The following is a 10141-nucleotide window of genomic DNA, read 5'->3' as shown; positions in this document are numbered from 1 at the left end:
TACGACAAGAGCTTGTCATAATATAATGAAGAAATGCCACTGTTAACGGAGTTAATCGCCATGAAGCGTGGAAAATATTTACGGCATTCTTCGATGATAGAAGGACATGACACTTAACACCGACTAGAGGCAGCGACGTAAAATGGGTGGATCTCACACAAGAACGGCATTCATAATCACAGAGACTAATTTAAAAATGCAGAAATTACCCACAGCTGTTAACTTGTGAATACGGATTATATGCTTGTGTGCAAGCTGTTCAGAAGTAAAAGGAAGCGATGAAGTGAATAATCAATATTTATCTGTCATCGCATCAGCTAAATATATATATATATAGCTGAATTATATATTTTCGTAACAGGCTGTTGTCGATCCGTGGTAATAAGTAGAGTGTCACTGATTACTTCACCAGAGACAACGTTAAAAAATTGTGGCAAAAGAAAAATTTGAGACAGAACCTTTCATTCTGTGGGGGAGCGTGGTGAAACTTTCAGACTTGTCTGGGAAGTTGGCCAGAGACACGGTGTGAGGATGGTGACGTGTCGCGCTCTTACAGCTCAGAAGGTAGGGAGGTTTCTCGTGAGATGGTTTCAATCCGACACGCATCTTATTAGTTCACCAGTCTTTCTGATAAAGAATAAAGTATCTGAGGTTTACCACACTCTAATTGTGTGAGAGACGAAAAAGAACTTTAAAAGCAGTTGAACAGAATGGACGGTGTCTTGAGAAGAGGTCAAAAAATGAGCATCAACAAAAGGAAAGCATAGATACTGGGTACTGGTACTGGAATTAAATCGGGTGATTCTGAGGGAATGAGATAAGAGATGAAAGTGATCGACGAACAATTCTGGAAATAGAACAGTAGACGTTTGTGAAATGTAGCATTACAGAGTGATTCTAAAGATTGGGTGGGTAGACAAAGTAAATACTAAAAAGGGGCTGCATCAAGGTGGACAGAAAATAGATTTTGAGACACGCCTTGACTACAAGAATAGCTCCTAAGGCACCAACAAGTAGTTAATTTGGTACTGGAGGAAAGTGAGCGAGAAAAAATTTTAGAGAGACACAGGATTGACTAATGTGAGTAACGTCAGTTGAATTTAGGCTGCAGTAGTTATGTAGAGATGAAATGGTTTGCACAGAATAAACTAACATGGAAAGCTACATGTTCGGAATGAAGATCAGAATAGAAACAGCTTTATTTGATGATCTAAGGAAAAAAAGTGCGAGTTGGCGCAGTGGTTAGCACACTGCACTCGTATTCGCAAGGATGACGGCTCAAATTCGCACTCGGCCATACTGATTTAGGTTTTCAGTTATTTCCCTAAATCTCTTAAGGCAAATGCCGGGATGAGTCCTCCGGAAGCACATGACCGATTTCTTTCCCTATCCTTATCCAGTCCTTTGTACTACTTCTCTAATGCACTCGTTGTCGACGGGACATTAAACACCAATCTCTTCCACCTCCTCCATTAAAAAAAAGTCTACGTACTTACGGCGCACATGCTAGCTAATAACAACAAATCATAATAACACGTCTTGGTAACAGGTAGGAAAATAAATTCCATCAGATTGTTGAGGACAGTAAGGAGAAACAGTACAATTGCACTAATTTCTTCTGAACTGATAATGTGTCATTTTATTTTGGTTTTACTAGGGCTTCCATTAAGTAAAGCTTAAGCAGATAGTATAAGAGGCAGTGAAATGAAAACGAGACCGAATGGAAATAAAAAACGGCCAGGAGACCAGGTGCGTGTAGAATCTCACACTGATTCCGTACAAACTTAATCATAGATAGTTCCTCCATTCTGGGAATCGAGGACGTCGATCATCTTTGCTTCTTAGCCACTTGTACTGGCAAAATATCGGTCCCACGGATTTTAGAATTTTCGAGAATATTTTGATTTCAGTAATATGAATGAGACATAATGTCATACAGGAGGCAGGAACCATTATTGTAACAATCAGTTGTTCTGCATTTAGGCTGACTGGGTCGCAATGGTAAAACATATTACCATGCGACCCAGTCAGCGTGAATGCAGAAGTTTGGCGTCGGATAAAAAGATGACATAATAAATATTTTTTTCGTGTGATTTAATTACGACTTAACAATTGTCATGTCCCACTGACGAGTCCTGAGAGGGAGTGGAAGGACTGCAAGGATGCGCGTCAAAGAACTTACTTGACAGGAGGTCTCGTGGTCGTGGGCTGCCTTCTGTGCACCTGCTCCACTGAAAAGAGGGCTGTAGGGTGAGTTAGAATACGGAACTCGGCTGGGATCTCAGGCTACACTGGATACAGCCATAAATCAGTGCATGAGGATATATACACTGGAAGAACCCCTGGCACATCAGTTTTATAAACAGTTCTATATAAAAAGTCTACTAACTGCCTTCTTACAAGGGAACTTCCCCATCGCACCCCTCTCAGATTTAGTTATAAGTTGGCACAGTGGATAGGCCTTGAAAAACTGAACACAGATCATTCGAGAAAACAGGAAGAAGTTGTGTGGAACTATGAAAAAAAAAGGAAAATAACAAACTGAGTAGTCCATGCACAAGATAGGTAACATCAATGACGATGTGAGCTCAGGAGCGCCGTGGTCCGTGGTTAGCGTGAGCAGCTGCGGAACGAGAAGTCCTTGGTTCAAGTCTTCCCTCGAGTGAAAGATTCAATTTTTTATATAATCAATTTAGCTCTCCAAGATTCCAGGACATGTTCAGATTTGCTTGGACATATGCAGGATTTGACGGTGTACACACGGAAAAATTTGAAAACGTTAAAAAAATATGTATTGACAGAGCACAGGGAAAACTGTGCGACTGTGAAACTGTTGCATTCATTTGTTGCAGTTAATGTGACAAACTCTTATGTTTCCATCACTTTTTTGGGAGTGATTATCACATCCGCAAGAAACCTAAATCGGGCAAGGTAGAAGAATCTTTTTACCCATTCGCCAAGTGTACAAGTTAGGTGGGTCGACAATATATTCCCGTCATGTGACGCACATACCGTCACCAGTGTCGTATAGAATATATCAGACGTGTTTTCCTGTGGAGGAATCGGTTGACCTATGACCTTGCGATCAAATGTTTTCGGTTCCCATTGCAAAGGCACGTCCTTTTGTCTACTAATCGCACAGTTCTGCGGTGCGGTCGCAAAACACAGACACTAAACTTATTACAGTGAACAGAGACGTCAATGAACTAACGGACAGACCATAACTTTGCGAAAATAAAGAAAATAAACTTTTCACCCGAGGAAAGACTTGAACAAACGACCTCTCGTTTCGCAGCTGCTCACGCTAACCACGGGACCACGGGCTCCTGAGCTCGCATAGTCTTTGACGTTGCATATGTTGCGCATGCACTACTCAGTTTGTATATTTTGCTTATTTTTTTCATAGTTCCACATAACTTCTTCCTGTTTTCTCGATAGATCTGTGTTAAGTTTTTCAAGGCCTAGCCACTGTGCCAACTTATAACTAACTCTGAGAGGGGTGCGATGGGGAGGTTCCCTTGTTAGTAGTGTAGCTTCTCATAGTTCGCTGAGCCTAAGTCCCAATATAGCAGAGGCGGTCGCGCCGGACTAAGTGCACTGCGATCTCACTGCATCAGAACTCCAGCTAAACCGTATCTGTCCAACCGACCTGCTGCTCCATCACTGCCATCACTCCCTTCACTTCTATCACTCTCTCAACAATATGGCGGCTAGCTTTTTTATAGCGGTAGTTCTAGAAGTTTCCAGTACCTTTGAGCACTGCGTGTGTGTCACGCGGTAGCACGTGAGGCCTACGTGACGAACAGGCCGTACGAGGCTGTCAAAGGGTTGCATGTTGCGACGGCTCTCGAACCTCTTGATGCGGCGTAGTCCGCTCTTGTTAGCAGAGTCAACATTACACATAAGCTACGTCCGGTCACGTCCGCCTCGCTGGTAGCAAGAATTTCCAAGCCTACATCTTACTTGATTTTTAACTCTATTTTCTATCATCCGCGACATTGTTTTCGGACTTTACTAATTCGATGAAACCGTGCTTATTTGCCAAATTTCGTGATTCTAGGCCAAACGTAAGTACCCTACAGACTTTAATGAGTGCGTTTGCGGTTTTCAGAGTTCCTGACAGAAACGGCCATATCTTTTGGTTGCAATGGCTTAGATGCGTACGTTTATTGTACCGCCAAGGACGTATAGATCTTTGTATGTGTTGTGTACATAGTTCCGCGTAGTCAGCGCGTACACAACTTTCCCACTAGAGCGCGGCCCGCCAAGCATAACAGCGCAGGCGCAGCGCTCGTCCGTTTCCGCACTACGAGATGGCGCTGTCTTAGAGACGGACAAAATTCTGATTCCGCCGATCCGCATATTAATAAGTAATACAGCCAATGAGATTGCTGCTAACATAGAACCATTTCTCCTCGCGGATCACACTCGCGCAGTGATACATGAACGCGCGAGGTATTATAACGAGTGTACAGACCTCCGATTAGTCTGCATTTGTCTGTACCAGTCTATATTAAAGTTTCAGTCTGCGCCTAATAAGATTATCATATTCCTGTACATAGCCATGAAGAGAAATGTATAAACACTTTGTCAAGTATCAGAGATATGTGAGAATAAGATTAACGTACCAAGACCCAAGGAACTTCAGATTGTCAATTGTAAACAGCATCCAGAATCAAGTTACGTAATATCTATGTTTTTATTATTTTGATAAATGTGTGTGAAAATTAATCAAGTTCTGTTTAAAGTTGGTCACCGTCAATCTGCTACCGTGCAAGTGGCATTTCTATCGTCTGACCTAACGGCAGAAGATAAACACGCCACGATAAGACGACGAGACATATTGCTGACACTCGCCTACTTCGTTCGAGCGACAAGTGAAATAATCTGATGGTGTGGGTACCGAAGGTCTTACACTACGCACGCCACAGTATGTGGCATACATTGCAATTTGGTACGTCCTCCCCTGCCTAAGAAAAAGGGATCTTAACAGACGGACGAAGAAACAGTATGATGAAGAACGAAAAAAAGACTATTTTCGTGTGATGTAATTACAAACATACAGTTTTCGGATTTTTTCCTTTGCTTGTGCTATGAAACCTTCCCATTTCTCAGATTTCATGGTTCTTGGCGAACGGGAAGTACCTTATATATTTTAATGAGTGAGTTTGCGGGTATCAAAATATTGACATAAACGGCTATATCTTTTGACTGCATTGACTTAAAACCTTCAATTTTCTACACCGCCAAGGGACCGTAGGCCTTAGTATGCGTTGTAAATTTTAACGTGATAGGACGATCTGTTGCTGAGAAACAGGGTTTTTAACAGCCACAGAAACAGACAGATGGGCAACCATGTGATCCTATGAACGTTCTGTTTCTACCGATTGCGGTACGGAATCTTTAAAATTTTTATTTTTTTATTCATTTATTATTTTATTTATTTATTTTATTTATTTATTATTTCAAAAGTAATAACTATACAAAAATCATGTATTTATCCCACTGTGAGATACGATAATCATGTTTGTGGTTGCCGACGGAATCGTGGCAGTACCCAGACGTGTACCTTATGTTCCAAAGCAAATCGACGGCAACGAATGTCTTTCTTGAAGGCTCCAAAATATGGACATCGCTTGGGGAGCGATCGTCGTATATGGCGGATATATTGCCTAGCTTGTTTCGGGTACACTGCAGAAGTTTCTATGGGATGCCCTTACACATCCGCCATACTGACCCGATCTCTCCCCATGAAATTTCCATATTTTTGGAGTCCTGAAGAAAGACATTCGTGGCCTTCGGTATGCTTCGGAGGAACTTTTATAACTCTTTCCCGACATATAAGCCATTTCGTATGCCGGCCGGAGTGGCCGAGCGGTTCTAGGCGCTTCAGCCCATGTTAGTTAGGTTTAAGTAGTTCTAAGTTCTAGGGGACTGATGACCTCAGATGTTAAGTCCCATAGTGCTCAGAGCCATTTTGAACCAATTTGTATAAATAACGGAGGAAATACAGTGTTGAATTTTCCCGTTACTTCAGGCCCCATGCCAGACAGTGACTAAACTGTGTTTTGGTGATATCGGTCTGCAGGGGAAGAAAAAGTGTCTAGTCAACGACTAGGTCATCACAACACTGACTCCGTAGGACTCCGGCCCAACTCTATGAAAGGAGACATCTCAATAAATGATATTTAGAGAAACCACGAACAAATAAACTAGTATAAATAATTGAGGTATGAACTTTGTTCCTACTTAAAAAATGGTTCGAATGGCTCTAAGCACTGTGGGACTTAACATCTGAGGTCATCAGTGCCCTAGACTTAGAACTACTTAAACCTAACTAACCTAAGGACAGCACATACGTCCTCGCCCGAGGCAGGATTCGAACCTGAGACTGCAGCAGCAGCGCGGTGCAGGACTGAAGCGCCTAGAACCGCTCGGTCACAACGGCCGGCGTTCCCAGTAAACACGAGAATCTTCAATAAAATTCTTCAGGGTATCAGACCGCATCGTCATGATTTAAAATGTGCCAACGTTTCGGCCAGCGTTGCAGCTAGCGTTCATCAGGGCCTTACCTTAACGTAAGGCCCTGATGAACGCTAGCTGCAACGCTGGCCGAAACGTTGGCACATTTTAAATCATGACGATGCGGTCTGATACCCTGAAGAATTTTATTGAAGAAGACAACGGCCGCGGAAGCCTACGCTTACAAACACGAGAATGTTGTTCCAGCCAGTGATCAACCTTTTCGGCTGGAAATACTTCTCTAATTACTTTTCTAATGTACGAGTACAAAGTCTTTCATTCCAAATTCAACATAAAAATGTACAGTTATTGCGATAAAATAACACGAAAAGCCTCTGAACGAACAAGATACAGCGTAGCATCAGACCTACAAGTACCGCTTCACGCTTACTGAATTTCTTCACACTTCAGAGTAGTTCCCTCCTGCTACTGAAGTGCTCTAATCACTCCTGTCGATAAATTTCATGATTTTTTTCCGTTCCTTCATCCACTTCTTCGTGACGTTCCGCACGTTAACAAACGTCGTATCTCTACATTGGACAGGCTGTCGGTCCAGTTTCTTGCCATAGGCCTCACTCCAGATTTAAGAGTTGTTCGTCTGCTGGGTTCCGGTAAACGAGTAAAGTGGCTCAAGACCAGAAATTTATGGCACCGTTCCTCGGTGTTGTTTAAGTGCCCAGCATTTTTCTTCCCCTACCCCTGACTAATTGCGGTATTTTAATATCAAAGCTTCCGTCGCCTATTTAAATTTGTTCTTGTTTTGTTTTAAAGTTACTGTTTTCGATGTTTTCCAACCAGCTTTTCAACAAATGTGTTAACAGGTCTTTTTTCTGTGTTGATAGTGGTTCCAGCAACGATTACCTGCACAGTTTTACATACAAATCAAGACGACTATGAAAAGCTCATTCATGATTAATTTTGTGCAACTCATCGTAGATTTTATTCATTAATATATATGTTTGTGTATTTTATTTTCCTATAGTAATACCATCAAAAACCGATGCAGTAACTTTAGAGGTTTTCTGAAGTATATTTTTTGTAAGCATTATTATTCAAATGTTTGTTGTGACATACATAATAGGAATGTTATTAATGTTACTAGTTTTGCATATTATTTCTATGCAACTTCTTATGAACTCTTGAAGCTAAGAGGGTGTACGTCTTGTTTCACAAACAATCACGTCAGTGTTTGTTGTGTACAGTGCGGATCAAAGGTGTAAACGTTGTACTGTATTGGCAATAGTATTTGTGTACTAGTATTTGTGTACTTATGGATATGGTAGACCACCTACTTATTTACAGAGGTTTCGAGAAACGATTAATATTTTCTCTTCCCCTTCAGTCGCAAAAAATTCAGTTTGTTATATATACAGGATGCTTCAGCTGCCACTACCGATATCATGTTCTGCAACCCGCAGTGATGTATCCGGCCCTCAGAAATATAGCGCGAGCTTTTCATGTTCTCTTGCTCGCTACGTGCTAACTAATCGTCCTACATAAAATTCCGTAGAATATTGAATGTGGTTAAACTTTGTGCTGAGATACCTTTTCGTTAGAGGCCACAGTTTTCAAGTTATTCAATAAAAACCCACAAAAGTTATCTTCAAATTCATTCCCACTCCCACAATCAGCCCCCAACGTTCTCAGCATGTTGTTCATGGCACTCTTTATTGTTGTTGTGGTCCTCAGTCCGAAGACTGATTTGATGCAGCTCTCCATGCTACTCTACCCTGTGCAGCTCTCTTCATCTCCGAGTAACTAATGCAACCTACATCCCTATGAATCTGCTTACGGTATTCGTCTCTTGGTCTCCATCTACGATTTTTACCCAAACGCTTCCCTCCAGTACCAAATAGGTGATCCTTCGATGTCTCAGAATGTGTCCTACCAACCTATCCCTTCTTTCGGTCAGGTTGTACCACAAATTTACCTTCTCCCTGATTCTATGCAATACCTCCTCATTTGTTACTTGATCTACCCATCTAATACTCAGCGTTCTTGTGTAGCACCACATTTCCAAAGTTTCTATTCTTGTCTAAATTATTTATCGCCCATGTTTCACTTCCATACGTGGCTACACTGCATACAAATAGTATCAGAAAGGACTTCCTGACTTAAATTTATACTCTTTTTCAGAAACCCTTTTCTCACAATTGCTAGTCTTCATTTTATACCTCCCTACTTCAAACATCATCAGTTCTTTTGCTCCCAAATAGCAAAAATCTTTTACTGCTTTAAGTGTCTCATTTTCTAATCTAATTCCCTCAGCATCTTCTAATTTAATTCGACTACATTCCATTATAGCTGTCTGCTTTTGTTGATTTTCATGATATATCCTCCTCTCAAGATACTGCCCATTCTCTTCAACTGCTTTTCTAAGTCCTTTGCTGTCTCTGCCAAAACTGCAATGTCATCGGCAAATCTCTAAGCTTTTATTTCTTGTTTATGAATTTTAATTCCTACTCCAAACTTTTCTTTTGTTTCCTTTACTGCTTGCTCAATATACAGATTGAATAACATCGGGAATAGGCTACAACCTTGTCTCATTCCCTTCTCAACCACCGCTTCCTTTTCGTGCCCCTGGACTCTTGTAACTGTCCTCTCGTTTCTGTAAAAATGGTAAATAGCCTTTTGCCCCCTGTATTTTACCCCTGACACCTTTAGAATTTGAAAGAGAGTCTTACAGTCAACATTATCAAAAGCTTTCTGTATGCCTACAAATGCTATAAACGTAGGTTTGCCTTTCCTTAGCCTATCATCAGTGAGAAATCGTAGGGTCAGTGTTGCCTCGGGTGTTCCTACATTTCTCCGTAATCCAAACTGATCTTCCCCGAGGTCGGCTTCTAGTACTTTTTCCATTCTTCTGTAAATGATTCATGTTAGTATTTTGCAGCCACGACTTATTACACTGATAGTTCGGTAATCTTCACACCTATCAGCACCTGCTTTCCTTGGAAATGGGAGTATTATATTCTTCTTGAAATATGAGCGTACTTCGCCTGTCTTGGACGTTTTGTTCACCAGATCGATGAGTTTTGTAATAGCTGGCTCTCCCAAGGCTATCAGTAGCTGTAACGGAATATTGTTTCAACTTAGGTCTTTCAGTGCTTTCTTTTGTTTCCTTTCAAGCAGTATCATATCTCCCTTCTCATGTTCCTCTACGTCCTCTTTCATTTCCATAATTTTGCGCTCACTGGCATCTCCCTTGTATAGACCCTCTATATACCCCTCCCAACTTTCTGCTTTCCCTTCTTTCCGTAACACTTGTTTTCCATCTGAGCTCTTGATATTCATACAGGTGGTTCTCTATCCTCCAAAGGTCTTCTTAGTATTTCTGTAAGCAGTATCTATCTTACCCGTAGTGATATATGCTTCTACATCCTTACATTTGTCCTCCAGCCACTCCTGCTTAGCCACTTCGCACTTCCTATCTATCTCATTACTTAGACATTTGTATTCCCTTTCGTCTGCTTATTTAATGACATTTTTATATTTTCTCCTTTCATCGATTAAATTCAGTATCTCTTGTGTTACCCAAGAATTTCAACTAGCCCTCGTCTTTTTACCGACTTGATTCTCTGCTGCCTTCACTCTCAAAGCGACCCACTCTTCTATATTC

This window comes from Schistocerca nitens, chromosome 7 (assembly GCF_023898315.1).
Source record: "Schistocerca nitens isolate TAMUIC-IGC-003100 chromosome 7, iqSchNite1.1, whole genome shotgun sequence".
In the NCBI taxonomy this organism is placed as follows: domain Eukaryota; kingdom Metazoa; phylum Arthropoda; class Insecta; order Orthoptera; family Acrididae; genus Schistocerca; species Schistocerca nitens.
This window is presented reverse-complemented; position numbering follows the sequence as displayed.